Consider the following 15308-nt stretch of genomic DNA (forward strand, 5'->3'; position numbering starts at 1 on the left):
AACAGTGCTCCTTGCTGAGAGATTGTATTACATTAGAATACACATTTCCTAACAGAACAAAATGACATGCGGGTCTTTCAGTGCAGAAAGAAGATGAAGGTAATTACCAATGTTCTTTGATACATATTAATATCTGTCATATACCTGAGAACATTCGTATGCCAATGCACCATGCTAGTAATGTAATATTTTCTGAAAATGCCCTCCTGAAGAGAATATTGTTTCTTTTTTTTTTATTTTGATTTTCCGTGTCCTAAACTTTAACATTATTAACATCTATAGTTAGGTCTAAAGGTATAAAATATGTGCGTCTGCCCAATGCTTCTCCTAAAAGCCCCACTGTTAGACGGGTCTTGTAGAGCGACAAGGAAGGTACCGAGATCAGATAAACAGTTTTTTTTCCAATAATTTTCTAATAATTTGTGCCTCGTCTGGAACCACTGCTGTCTTAAAGATTTCCCATCTGCTTGGATCTTTAGCTATATGAGAGGCTAACTAAAATCATGGCATGACCTTGTGTCGGGACTAGGGAAACTGGGTCAGACTGGAGTTACGCAGGTTGGCTCCTTGGACCTTGTACAGCACAAAGGCTCTCCTGTCAGCTGAGCCTCTAACTTTAGGTGGCTACCTGCAGGTAAAGGACAAGTTTTTAGGCACCATATGCATGTAGGACTTGGATGCAGGGGATGGAATAATTGAGCTGATCACAGGCACCAACGGACATCACAAAATACAAAGAATAAAAACCATGTTGGTGTCTGAAGCCGAGGAAGCAATCCACAAATATAGACACATTATCATAAAATGCTCCGGGGTAGGATATATAATGGTCTCTGATAACAAATGACCATCAGGTGAGCCAACGACCAGCAGTTGAGCCAAAAGGTGTACCAGGAGCCAGCATATAGATAATTTAAATACGATGGAATCCTACTTCTGAAAGCCAGTGGGCCTAATGGTTCATACACCAAACCCATGAGTCTCAGGTTCAGTTCCCAACAGAGCATTACCTTGTGACCATTAATTTGTTTAAGGTAGGAGATTTGATGTATGGGTGGCATAAAGAACCATTAAGGAATGTATTCAATAGTCTTGCAGAATCTGGGTGGCTGTAAATCAGTAAACCACATGCCTAGATCCCCTATTTTTTCTATGTCTAGTTCAACCCACCTCCCACCTCACCATATCTTGCACTTGGACCATGATGGAGCCCAAGCCAATATACTGAGAAGAATCACAATGCTACACTTAACGCTATGATCGTTGGCCTACTGAAAGGCATCGTAAACCTTTGTGGAGCATCTTTTCTGTATCCAATTAAAAATACAAGTTCAATATAAAATATACTTACGTCCACTCTGGAGCCAAAAAAGTTTTTTTTCCTGTTTATTAACATTATGGACAGTCAAGATGTAGAATTCACTACCAAGCGAGATTGTGCTGACAGATAAATTAGATGTCTTAAGAAATGGCTTAGATGCTATTTCTTATAAAGTGGACACGAAGGACTATAACAATTAAATTAAACACAGGTAGATCTGCTGACTCAGGAAACATTTTTATTGCTTCTTGGAGCCAAGAATTGTTGAGAAGAAATAGGAAATTGCCTCAATGCATTTTTTTAATCTTAATAAATTATGTAACAATGTCTAAACTGGAACTGGCCACTGGTGAGAACACAAAGCACAATATTAAGGTTGTGAATAGCCCTATAAGGTTCAGTTTATCAGTCACTCGATGAGCTATTGGAAATTATCTTTGCATTGTCTGCTGTAATTTATATTGTTATGTGCATTACATAACTGCAGATTTCAATGTAAAATAGTAGAAGGGTAATAGCTTTAGTGCTGGATGCCTTGTTTGTTAGGGCGGTTATCTCAGCTGTCACTCAGCCCATGTCCTGCCAAGGCTGGCTTTCTACCACTATGCAGGGACAGACCGGTGATGTTCCACTGGCCACCTGATGACATTAGTACGGCCGACGCTGTATATGAACAGTCGCACGCTACGTTTTTATGCTCACATAGCATGTGGCCGGGCATTTCCACCATCTGGCTGCATACTGCAGCACCTGATCTGCCACTGAAGCAGCAGAAAGTGTGAGTGTGTGGCGCTGTCGGCTGGCAGCCCACCAGGCATTTGATACTATTTCCCAACACTGCTTAACTATTTAAACAAATTAAACACCATTCATTTATCTTGGCAGAGTGAGGATTGAGACACTTTGGTGATGACCATATCTGGGAACTTCTCGGCTTCGGCTACCCGAAGCCTTCCCTTGCTGGACACGGCCAGGACTGCACACTGACATCAGCAGGCAGTCCCTCTGACGTTGGTGGGCGGTCCCGCTGACTTCAGCAGGCAGTCCCGCTGACGTTGGTGGGCGGTCCCGCTGACATCAGTGGGCGGTCCCGCGGACATCGGGGGCGTTCCCGCTGACATCGGGGGAGTTCCCGATGACATTGCGGGCGTTCCCACTGACATCGGGGGAGTTCCCGCTGACGTCGGGGGAGTTCCTGCTGACAGCAGCGGGAAACACCCCCATTTAAAGGAAAAAATGGGCGGGGAGCGGGCCGTGTCAAGAACCCGCTCCCGCGACCCGGAGAGTTCCCAGGTATGGTGATAACTCGACATACCTCTGTGTCCTTTTGCATTTAAAGAACCAATGTCCTATTAGAGCAAAATGAAGATTAAAAAAAATGATTACTGCACATTATCAAAATATATAAAAATATGGCTAGACAGAAGCGAAGATATATACCGAGACGAGGATATACCTCCATAATATCTCTTCTGTCTGGTCTTGGAAACATTCCAACAAATATATTCGTTCAATTGATATAAGGATTGAGTTCATCTACTTAATTCAAACTGGGATATATAATATCTTTCATTTAAAATTATTATCTGCAGAGTAGTTATTCATGAAGCCTGAAGAATTTCTAGGGCAGACCATTCTATCATTTGTTTAAATTTCTTCTCTCTGCCCCAACCTAGAAGCCAATAAAATTCCGGAGCCATTAAAAGCATACTCCGACAGAGAGAAAAGGCTATATAAAGTATTAAAGAATGAAAAGAGAATTCATTCTTTCCTCTGTTGAATAAGCAGCTGCATCTTATTCCTTGGTGATCCATGAAATAAGCTGTCAAGGAAATAGGAAATGTGCCATACTTTCACACGTCCATTTAATTCGAACTGCCGTACATGAGTCGCAAGGAATTGGGATAATCTTATTATTTAGCTGTCTTCATTTATTATTCCGCTTACTAATGAAACAAGGGGGTTGAAAGGTGGATGTAGAATGCAGATTGAAAAGCAATGATCCCACAATCATTAATATGAAAGGTTACTCCAAGGAATGGAAACTGTATTCGGAAGTGTCACAAGGTTTACAGAAAGAAGTGTAAGCCTAGGAGGGGGTCATCTAGGAGGTTGTGTCACGTCGGCAGAATGTGACTTGAGTTTCAAACGAAATCAATTGTGTATGTACTAAAAGAGGTTTAATAAACTCTTAGCTGACATCAAATTCACCCTAAAGAATACAGTGGTTATGAGGTCACTTTTGACTTAACAGGAAAAAAGTGTGAGTAATAATGACTTATTTAAAGGGGAACTCCCACCATTTTTTGTTACTAGTATCATATTTTTTTGGAGATATTAAAACTATTGTGCTGTTTTCTTTCTTTTCATTTTCAGTTCTAGTTTTTACAAAATAAAATGTATAACGCATATAATATGTAATATATAATGCTTAATTGAAGGGGTTGATAACATGGGACAGAAATATAGGTGAAGATGGGAGCTACAAACATTATTGACCTCTTATCACAAATTCAACAATATTAACAAAATGAAAAAGTATATGTTTCAAACCTAGAGGTCCAGCCATTCATAAAACCATTTAAATATCAATCATGATGTTGCGTTTTAATATGGAACATAAAGTTCAATTTATACATTGTTCGTTCCAGCCATTTATGGTTTTAGAACATTTGTCTTTCCTACGTTGGTAAGAACCCAGTCCCTTGTGTCTTGTTGGTGATCTTTGTCTTCATTTTTCAGTTGCTTTGTGAGTTGCTTCTCTGCCTTTTGGCTAAGGCAAGTCTCCATTTTGGAGGTGGCGATCCATCGATCCTCTTGCTGAGGGTGCTATGAAGCCTAAGGTGGGTCCTTCTCCTAAACCCTTGGGTTTTCAACTTACCTTTTGGGAGATTTCACAAACCACACGGCTTATGCGTTGCACCCAACACTTAAATGGCCACTCATTAGTTTATCCCACATGCATTTTTTTTTGGCGTTACACTGTTGAGCACCATCCATTTTTGTATTTGGTACGTTTTAGCTTTTTTCACATCCTTTTTTTTTTGGACACTGGAAATGCCCCAGTGGGTCTGATTTCAAGTACTAAGCTGATGCCGCTCTGGTTGGAGATGGGCAAGAAAGAAGCCAGGGGCTCAGGCCGCTGTGGTGCACAAGAGATCTGTATTTGCCTATTGTTTTCTATTAGAAATTAGAGCACTGCATCTTGTGGATTGTATAGACTGTGAGCGTTAGTATGAACGACAGTGTGACAGCAAAGGAACAAACCACAGAGACAGAGATTTCCTGATCCCACAAGTAATGTTGTAACTTTATTAACCACCGAGGCTTTTGAACTTATACAACAACTGATATGGGTATCAGACATACACGGTTTAGGCAGTCCTGGCAATGGTGATTGTCTTAAGGACTGCTGGCATAACCAGAACTCTTGGTAACTGTGTAAGGGCTTTCATATGTGTTTCTATCTGCTATGGAAAATTACCGTACCTCCGCAGAGCTTATAGTCTAATGGGAAGAATAGTGTAATATAGGTTAGCAATGGAGATGAAGTATATTGTAAGTGGGCAAAGTATTCTACCTTGGTTCTAAGTGTCATAAAAATAACGCCGTGCAGAAATGAAGGAGTTAACACTGGGTTATTTTTTTTACTATTTCACCTTATTGTTGGATGGACAAATTCTTACGCCCTTGCTTTGTAACTTTATTTCTGTCCATCACAAAATCCTAGGCATAAGCACGTATTGAACTCAATGAATTGTTTTGCAATTTATCTAACGTTTCAAGCATTCATGTCTCAGCAGATTTGGAAATGTTAAGGTTTTCCGCACATTTTTCACTTCCTTCACTTCTTGATGCAGAACAAATTTAAAAAATTAAAAAAATAAATAATAACTATATATAACTATATATAAAGGTAAGATATAATAAAAGTTATCATATTTATGATTACTTTATGATTATTTATGATTAGGATATTTATGGACTAGTATATGAACGATAGACTAACAATTTACCATGTTGAAAAATTATTTGAATATTTAGATTTCATTTTTTAAAATAGGTTTATGATAGCAAACTGAGAATACTTTTATTGTAAACTAATGAGTTATTGAAAATTACAAAGTGAAAAACAGGGACACGCATGATGACATCTGATACTTCATGGTGTATCTTTCTTCTTAGTTTTTCAAACGTTACAACTAAATTTCACACAGGGTATAAGAGGAAGGTATTTAAAGCCAAACCACCCTTGTTGGGTCCTTTAAGTGACCTGTTATCTACATGATGTGTTTTCTGACATTAATAACGAGCTTCTAAGAGTAGCTGGAACATCAGAAAATGAAAGTGTTCATAACTTTTAGTTTAACCTCCGCCAATACACTTTGTTGATTGATTTATTTATCAGTTGAGAGAGGTACGTCATAATGAGTATTGTCTTCAGTCTGAAGTGCTTTTAAGTGCTTACGGTATATCCTTTTGCATACAATTCTATATGCTGTCTGTTACATTACATACAGTTAAGACATATCAGTACACAAGAACAAGAGGGCCCTTCTCGTGTGTTAATAATCTAGTAGGAGGTTGAGGAGGAACAAGATGGAAGGAGCGACCATCACCAAATCACCAGTGGTGTGGACCTCCTCCCGTGTAAATAAAGTAAAGAGAGCGATGACAGTGGGTCGTGTTAAAGTTGTGATAGGTTAAAAAGTAAAGCTAAAGAGAAAAAAGAGAAGGGGATTAAAAAAGAAGAAAGATTCAATAACAAGAAACAAAGAGAATGGAAAGAGGTTAGAAAGGAAAAAAACAATATGGTGGAAGGTTAAAAGAAGAAATTTATGTGAATATATGAGACAAGTTTTCTATAGGTTCACTATGGAAAAAGGAGTGGATAGAATGGAGAAAGATGAGAAAGTGATAATGGTAGAAGAGTGGGCTAGGATAGGAGAAAAATATCAGGGCGTTGAAGATTATGTGGTTATAAAGGAGAACGTAGATTCAGTTATAAAGGTGAGGAGGTGGTGAGAAACTCCGGTTACTAAACTGACAGCTACCTTCAGAGTGTCAAATGTGCGCAAATGTGAATTGTTAACCTTATTTGCATGTGCCTACCCAGAATCCCTTGTGGTTGTGGCAGCACCATGAGCTTTCTGAGGGAACAACAAGCCTTCTGGCTACCCCTAATTTTTAATTGGAAGGGTTTTCCATCACCTTTACCCACCATAACTTATATAATGGTATTTCTTGGTTACCCCAAGCCTCAAGTCAGCATCACAGCCACATGCTGATGAGTCATGTTATGGAAGAAACAGCTATACTCTGGGTTTTCCTCAGACTGAATAAATCTTTTGCCTTTTACTAAAGTTTTCTGTGGGGAGAAGCTATCTATGGCTAAGATCAACTATAGTACCCTTGGGGAGGAGGTGCTTATTTTCCCTAGCGTAAGCGGGAGTCACTTCTTCACAGTCTGCACGTCTGTTGTGAAAGGTGTGCGCATGATATGCACAGAAGTTTCTGCTACCTTACATGCTTCATTTCCCCTGACCCTTATGGGCTTGTGGAATGAGCTGAATTTTTTTTTATTTCAGCCAGAAATGGCTGGACACTTATTTATTTGCATGTTTTTGCACATGTGCCTATTAATTCCTGGCATTACTGAACACGGCAAGGCAACTACATGTTTTTGAGCAGTGCACTGCTGTTGCAGCTTGATTCAGCGGCTAGAGGTATAGTAGAGCCGTATGGCCCCTTTCCTCTTCCATAAAGGGGTCTTACCCTCCGGGGTATGACCTGAAGTCAAAGGGGTCTTACCCTACGGGGTTTTGACCCGAAGATCCGGCCCTCCCGCAGGGGGGAGAAGGAATTTAGTCTGGTATATCCCCTTGGGGAGAACCAGAAGTAGTTTTTCAGGCTTCTGCTGCCTTAAAGCACAGAACGCAGCACATAGAGGAGCACGCACATCGGGCTCCCAAAAAAAAAAAAAAAAAAAAAAAAAAAAAAAAAGCTGTCCATGAGCGGTGATCTGGCTATTGCACCTCTTCCCGAGTTTTGTCTAAAGGCTGTCCTCAGCGGGCAATTACTTTCAAGCGATCTATGTATAAAGTGGATATAGAGGCAAAAGGTGATACTTGTTAACCTTATTTGCATGCACCTACCCACAATCCCTTGTGGTTGTGGCAGCACCATGAGATTTCTGAGGGAACAACAAGTCATCTGGCTTGTCTGGTGTCTGTAGATGAATGTTTAATAATGCTTTTACATACCCCTGATTTTTAGTGGAAGGGTTGTCCATCACCTTTACCCACCATAACTTATGTAATGGTATTTCAAATGTGAATAAGTGATCCTATTACAGTGATTAACATCTCTTCAATGTAGTTGTGATTGGATTAGGGTAGAAGGTGCTATCGCTTCTCGGCCTTTTGGCTAAGATCAAGTGTAGTTCCTCTTTGGGAAGGCGGGGACTATGCTGATTCTCTGGCCTTAGGGTTTGGGATAGCAAATGGAGCCCGAGGTGGAATTGCCCTGGCAGAAATGCTGGAGTCACCGTGTGTGGTATTGCACGCCACTGCATATGGTGAGCGCACGTTCTCACTGGCGGCCTACCAGCACTAACTTTTCCCCAGGTACCTTCTGGTCCTGGGGTTAAGATTTATTTTTTAATCCGGGCAGGCCAGCAATGGCCTGTCCCTAAATTATTTTTCTTAATTTATATATTCACTTCGTTTACACGAGTGCCAATTAATTTGCCCCCCTTTTGGAATTCACGGTTTTCAAATTCACGGCTTGGCCCTCACTATTCTATGGCACACGATTTTGTACTCACGTTTTGGACGCTGTTTTCTTTTTAAGAGGCAGTGAAGCCTGGACTTTGCTGGAGGAGGATTGGGTGCCTTCTGGCCCCTTCCAAAAAAGCCAGCAAGGAGTCTCACTCTTCGGGGTGAGACTCAAGATCCGACCCTCCCATGGGGGGGTTGGAATTTGTCCGAGTTCTCCGTGAGGGAACTCGGTATCGTAGTCTGGCTTCTGCTGCCTTGTGCACAGAATGCGGCACCCAAAGGAGCATGCACCTCGGGCTTCCAAAAGAAGAAAAAAAAAATAAAAAAAAAAAATAAATAAATAAAAAAAAAAAAAAGAAGGTGCTATGGGTAGTATGTGTCAGCACTGCAAGTAAAAGAAAATCCTAAAGAATATTTTTCAAATAATCTCATTCAAATAGTGTTTTTAAATATTAAAAGCAGAATTGTTCATGCCGGCAGACTGCTGAGTTAATCTCTTGCATGTTGTAAACCGAAGTGTTTTTTAGCGTCCCTGTTTATCACCGGCATGGGCACGTCTCCCGTGGGATTTTGCAGTGGATTGACTTTTTCAATTAAATGAATCTTCAAATCAATATCTAGATGGATAATTTGTCTTTCAATGTACACTCTCCATGGACGTTACAGATTAGTTTCACAGTGCAAGAGTCTACGTCCATATAAAAAGGTCACTTTAAAACACCAGCAATAGGGTCTTGATTTATTATGTAAATCTGTGTTAATTAATAAGAAATAAAAATCTCTGTGATTTGAAGTTATCCAGAATTGGAGTGGTCAAGATATCATTTGTAATTAATATCACTAGTATTGTATTTAAAATTAATATAATATATATATATATATATATATATATATATATATATATATATCCCAAAGGAAGGGGCAAAAAAGAAAAAGAACTGACCATTTAAAAAAAATGAGAATAATAAAATAAAATTAATTTAAATATTATTGGTATAACTTATAATAATAGTTATTATTAATATTATTCTATTTTATCAAATTAATGTTGCTGTCTCAGGTTGCAGATGGCATTAGACCCAAAAGCCATCTGGTGCCGTAAAGGTTAGGTGTACTACCTACCATAGGCGGGATTGCTGGATCAAACTTCCATGATGTTTGGCTAAGATCAACCACTATTGTTTTGTTTTTATTGTTATTGTTTATTTTTATATTGTTCATATAATATATCCACTACTTACTTAGTATTCTATAAAATGGGTGCAGTCTAAAAATTAGTGTCCACTGTTCTGCGCTACAATTTCTTAAGCAACTAAAATGGAAAATTATAGACAAGCTGCTTGAAAAATATTGAATATATCTGCTAAGCGGAAAGCTTTTAAAAATTATTTCTCCTCAATTATGTCACTGAGATATTTGATTAAATGGGTTGATTATATGGTTCCCTGTCAACAAAGCTGTAAAGTTATATAACACAAAAAAAAGATAATCTAATTACGACCCCCACGCGTTATCCTTTTTCAACAAGTATGAGTCACTTAGAACTATTAATAAATGATGAAATATTAAAAAAAACAGATAACTCCTTTGACATACTGCAACATTTTGCTTTAAATAAGCGCATCAAAGGCAATGGGATATTTCTTGCTTCAAACTATTTCTATATGACAGGTTCAAGAAGATTCATGGTGTATAAAATTTTTACAAATAAGGTCTAAGAAGGAGCTATTGTCCCTGCATGCAACATTATTAACAAGTAATTGTTAATGTTTAACATGGTTGATAGATTCAGAGTAGGAAGATCTATATGGAAGACAAGTCATATATATACGGGTAGTAGAAGCATTATTAAACACTCATCTACAGACACCAGACAAGGCAGAACGCTTCTTTTTCCCTCAGAAATCTCATGGTACTGTCAGAAAGCCAGGGCCCAGCAGCCCCCCTTGAGCTGTTGTGGGGGACCACCCAGATTGAGCCAGAGCCCATCAGTTCCCCCTTGAACTACTGTGTGGGACAGCCAAAATCCCACCAGCATCAAGGACAAGGCACAACAGTTCCCCCAACAGATTTTTTACTTTGTCACGTAATGATAAAACCAGGCGGTTTCAGCCTTAACAGAACTTATCAGCATGAGATCGTGATAACAGCCTAGTACTTGAGACTTGGGGTAGCCAAGAAATACCATTACATAAGTTATGGTGAGTAAAGATGATGGAAAACCACAAGGGATTCTAGGTAGGCACATGCAAATAAGGTCAATAATTATCACTAGACTTGTGCATTCGTCTTTGGGAGAACATGAAAACGAACACGAAGAGTTCATGAAAGCCCCCTGGTGCCCAAGTCTAATTATCACCTTTTGCTTCTATATCCACTTTATACATGGATGCCTTGACAGTAATTGCCCACTGTACAAGCCAGCCTTTAGCAAAACTCAGTTAAGAGGTGAAGTAGCCAGATCACCGCTCATGGACAGCTGTTTGTTTTCTTCTGGGGTCAAACTCCCAAAACATACGCAATCCCTTCTTTCCCTCCTCAGCCAGAAGGCCTGCAAGAGAAGCAGATTTCTCAACCCCCTGCCTACAAGGGCTGGGTACTCATCAGCATGAGGATGTGATGCTGGCTTAATATTTGAGGCTTGGGGTAGCCAAGAAATACCATCACATAAGTTATGGTGGGTAAAGGTGATGGGAAAACCCTTCCACTAAAATTAAAGGGGTAGTAGAAGCATTATTAAACACTAATCTACAGACACCAGACAAGCCAGAAGGCTTGTTTTTCCCTCAGAAATCTCATGGTGCTGCCACAACCACAAGGGATTCTGGGTAGACACATGCAAATAAGGTAAATTATTATCACCTTTGCCTCTATATCCACTTTATACATGGATCCCTTGAAAGTAATTGCCTGCTGTCCAGGACAGCCTTTAGACAAAACTCGGGTAAGAGGTGCAGTAGCCAAAACACCACTCATGGACAGCAGTTTCATCCTTAATGGGACTCGTCAGCACGAGGTTGGGATACTGGCTTAATACTTGAAGCTTGGGGTAGCCAAGAAATACCATTACATAAGTTATATAAAATACCCCCTGCACTGTATATACTTTTAAACATATTCAAATAATAAACTTCCTGGATTTTGGGATAACTCCCTTTAATCTCAAAGCGAAATATATATATACAATAAAATATATGATAAATCCTGGTGGTTAATTACAGTATATGTTCAAAATATTTAATCAACAATAATCACGCAGAGTAAAATGTCTAATATGAATCAAGTCCATATGATCGTATCAGTTTCAGTGTATCCAGATACCGGTGATAAGCCTTGGCGCCAGTAAAAAAAGTAACTTCTTGCATTAAAATGTCTCTTGCGCATCCTCCACCGTGCCTTATGTACATTATGAGCAAATGTGCTCGTCTTATGATATATGCAATAACTTGGTCAGGTGGGTTGCACATCCAGCCTCACCTCATTACATTCAACCAAAACATGTACTTTGGAGAGTGCGGAAGAGGAGAGAAGAACGCCTTGGAAGGGGAGACACAGAAGCAGGTATGGGAGAAGGTAGAGAGAGTGTGGGAGACAGCAAGAAGAACAATGAATTTTGGTTCCCCCGAATGAAAAGGGCAGAAAACAAAACTCATTGTCCGAAAACAACCGGATCAACACAAAACGAAATATTAGATAGAATCACTTTTTCTGATTATCTGAGCCTCCTTTTATACTTAAGGATGCTTTCTCGATGTCTATATATGCAAATTCCTGCCAATACCATGAGTATTACAATAACGCATAGAAAACGTAAGGTAAATGAAAGACATTTTCACATTTTGGTACGTGTGATTTTTGTAAGTACGTAGAGCCGTAAAACTTATCGCACTGAAATGCAATGAATGGCTTAACCAGAGTCTAATAAAATCATAAGCATATATCAAATGGGAAAAAGAGCTGATTCTGCTATTTTGGTGGATACATTTTTAATGCTTCGAATAACTTCTGGCGCAAGCACATCCAATCACAAATACATTTTGCACTCACTTTATATAGCATTATAGGAATGAAAACTACCACGTAATCAGGAAAATAACATCTATTTTTATTTATTTTATTTATAAATAAAATAAAAAATTTTTTATAAATAAAATAGCATACATGCTCCCCCTCCTGACCATGTACATACATATTCCTCCTAAAAAGGTAAATGGCCATGTGGTGGTATAGGGTCATTCATTAAATCTGCATTATTTGAGATTTTCAAGAATTTTTTCTTTTATTTTTTTAAATAATTATGTTAGAAGACATATATAGATATATACATATTATTATTACAATAACATACAAGCGTACATTTGCCAATTTCTTCTATAAACATTTATTATTATTTGCAACCATAAGAATACCATCTTTAGTAGTGATGTAAAAAATCTACTTTTTTATATTAAAGTTTTTGAATTTACCGCTTTTAGAAATTAATGTTGCATCCGAAAGATCATTCCTAGCACAATCATAAAAAAGCAGAGAGTCGCAATAAATATACTATAACTACAAATATAATATTTAATAAATAATTAATAAAAATAAAATCAATATCCCAAATAAGAGTACACGCTAAAAAAACAATGAAAAAATATTAGCAAATGTCAAATGATGAAGTCTGTAAGACACTGTCTCTAATTCCAGTGGAATATCCAGGTGTGGATAATAAAACACCCCAATGTTTACTAAGGATCAGATTGATATACCTAAAATAGGAATTAAATGTATTAATAAATAGTGCATATTTAGGTAAATCTGAGGCACTTTTATTATTTTTAATATTCTTATTATAATCATACCTGTCCTCCATATCAGTTTTATACAAAATATCCTCTCTTTCAGCATCGGCAGCTCGTTCATAGGCTAAGCTGTATATATGAAAAAGAAAATAAACTAAGAAATAAAGTTTTAATTTTGTAGCACACTTAATTAAAGCATTTGTACAATTGTGGCCCGTATTAGTAAGAAGCAATGCGTTAAACCCCGTCTCAGTCTAATAATGTACTTAAGCTTCTGTGCCCTTTTCTTCTTTATAGTAATTAGAAGTGATTGGAGGTGGGAAACAGTCTGTTTTTCACAAGGATTTAATATATCATTCATTGTTGAGTCAAGGCTTCTTTTCAAGTGTTTTTTGTTTTTTTTACTTTGAAAGAAGTGATTTATGTAGTAAACCAGAATATGTCTAGCCTGCGATGCAAAAACACGAGAAGCATAAACCAAAGACTGAAGAGATTGTGTTGATAATTCATGGGTTCAAAAATGAGATAAAGCTTTTGGAACCATACTTCACTATGAGTTATAAAAGACGTAGCTCAGTGAGTTTTTCCACCCAAAACGTTGAAGTGGCCTTCCATAATGTATAGTTAAATCTTCTAAGGAATCTTGGTCTCTTCTAAGATTCTAAGGAATCTTCTAAGGTTGTTCTTGCAGCAGAAGCTCACTGGGGTTGGCCCACCACAATGGATCATTAAACATAGAACTTGATGGTTGATGAGAACCATTCAGACCATCTAGTCTGTCCATTTTGTCTGATGTACAGACTCCCAGTTCCATTAATTGAGGCCACCAGAAGTACTGGTGGCCTAAATCGTTTTTGTATCCCTGTGCTGCAAGAAGGATTTTCTTTACAAAAGAGGAGCATGTATGTGTTTCCATGTGTCAGTTTCCTTTGCCCTGGTCATCTTACGTCAAAAGGTCAATGAAAAAGAACAAACAAGAGGCAGTGACCATGGTCCCGTTTGCCACGTCCAAATCTGGGAAGTTCAGTAGGAGTACGTGTAAGACGTGTGCAAATGTAATATTCAATAAAGCATTAATGAATCATCAAATTATTTTCAAATACCAAAGAAAAAACTTTCGTACTGTATGTTCACAGGCTTTCACATATGCTTCATCAAAATGAAGCATATTCTAATTAAATTTTCCCTTCAACATCTGTTGAATTGTAGTGAAACTTCTAAGTGCCAGAAATCCATTAAATGAGCATATTATTATTCTTGAGGGTTTTTTCTTAAAAAAAAATTAAGGTATTTTTCAATTCATCATCCAATGCAGAAACTTATATTGGAAATCTTATTTTTTTAAGTAGTATTTTATTAGTATATAAGATGATTTCCAAGCATATACGGATAACATGTATATTGCATCTCTGGCATAAAACAAGAGACCTAAACTTATATTTGTATATAAGTGGCAGAGCACCGTTAAAACATGCAGAGCATTGTCTTCCTATAATTAGCTATGGTCAAGCAGGTTCAGACTAGCCATCTGGCATCTGGACAAATGCCCGTTGGGCGGCTGGCCGACAGTGCCTTAACACCCCCCCGAGTCTACCACTCTCAATATCTAGACATTGTCCGCACTTTACCTTTGTCTGTATTTTCATTCAGCATGTACATTGTACTAATGTGGCTAATGGCTTGTTAATCAAAGTGGCCACATCTGTGAATATCCTACTCTCACTCCCCCAGCATTTCAGGGGTCTAAATAAGCACATCTGGGTTGGGGTGTGTGGCAAGAGCAATGGAGGGACAGCTCCAAAAGAGTGGGGAGCAAGGGTGATGACCAACTACCCACCTTAAAGAAAGAGGTATGTGATGGCGCTTGGCTTCAGAGCATTGCATGGTGGCCAGGTAGAAGTTATACCTCCAGTATAGACCTCTAGTGATTTTACACCTATCAGAGCTGGTCAGAGGAGATCCGAGGATCTCCCCCAGTGGCCCATGATCCTCAATGCCCACAAAAGTGGGACAGTGGAGCAGCTACCTGGGACAGCAGGACAGCCCTGCGCAAAAGTGTGACTGTTGGGAGGTATGCACTCTGGTTATAGTAAAGGAGGAATCCATATCAACTCAAAGTCCAGAAATCCAAATATAAGGAGTCTCTAGAACTAAACAAAAAAAACATCTCTACCAAAATATCATGCCAGAGGATGAAATCCATAAATACTACAGTTTTGATAGGTCCTGAGATGTTAAAATGTGTTTCTCTCTTGGAATAATATAAGTTAACGACCATACCAAGTGCTTGGGATAAGGAGGCAAATCGCTAAGGTGACAGCATTATTACAGGAAAAAATGTTTCATTCGTTTAACGAAACCCACAAATGAGGCTGTTATTTTTTTTTTTTCACCCTAGATGTTGTTTATCTATAAAAGTGGCAT

General features: G+C 38.5%; 1 non-coding gene and 1 pseudogene across 1 annotated transcript; both read left to right on the forward strand.

Annotated features, from left to right (window-relative positions):
• The first annotated feature begins 6635 nt into the window (after positions 1-6635).
• LOC149283554 (U5 spliceosomal RNA) lies at positions 6636-6759 on the forward strand (annotated as a pseudogene).
• Positions 6760-7727: 968 nt separating this feature from the next.
• Positions 7728-7909, forward strand: LOC149283555 (U2 spliceosomal RNA). The gene has a single exon (XR_016277919.1). It is a non-coding gene; the product is annotated as a U2 spliceosomal RNA (small nuclear RNA).
• Positions 7910-15308: the final 7399 nt, after the last annotated feature.

This window comes from Sceloporus occidentalis, unplaced genomic scaffold (assembly GCF_023333645.1).
Source record: "Sceloporus occidentalis isolate IW3139 unplaced genomic scaffold, rSceOcc1.0.p SCAF_103, whole genome shotgun sequence".
Taxonomy (NCBI): domain Eukaryota; kingdom Metazoa; phylum Chordata; class Lepidosauria; order Squamata; family Phrynosomatidae; genus Sceloporus; species Sceloporus occidentalis.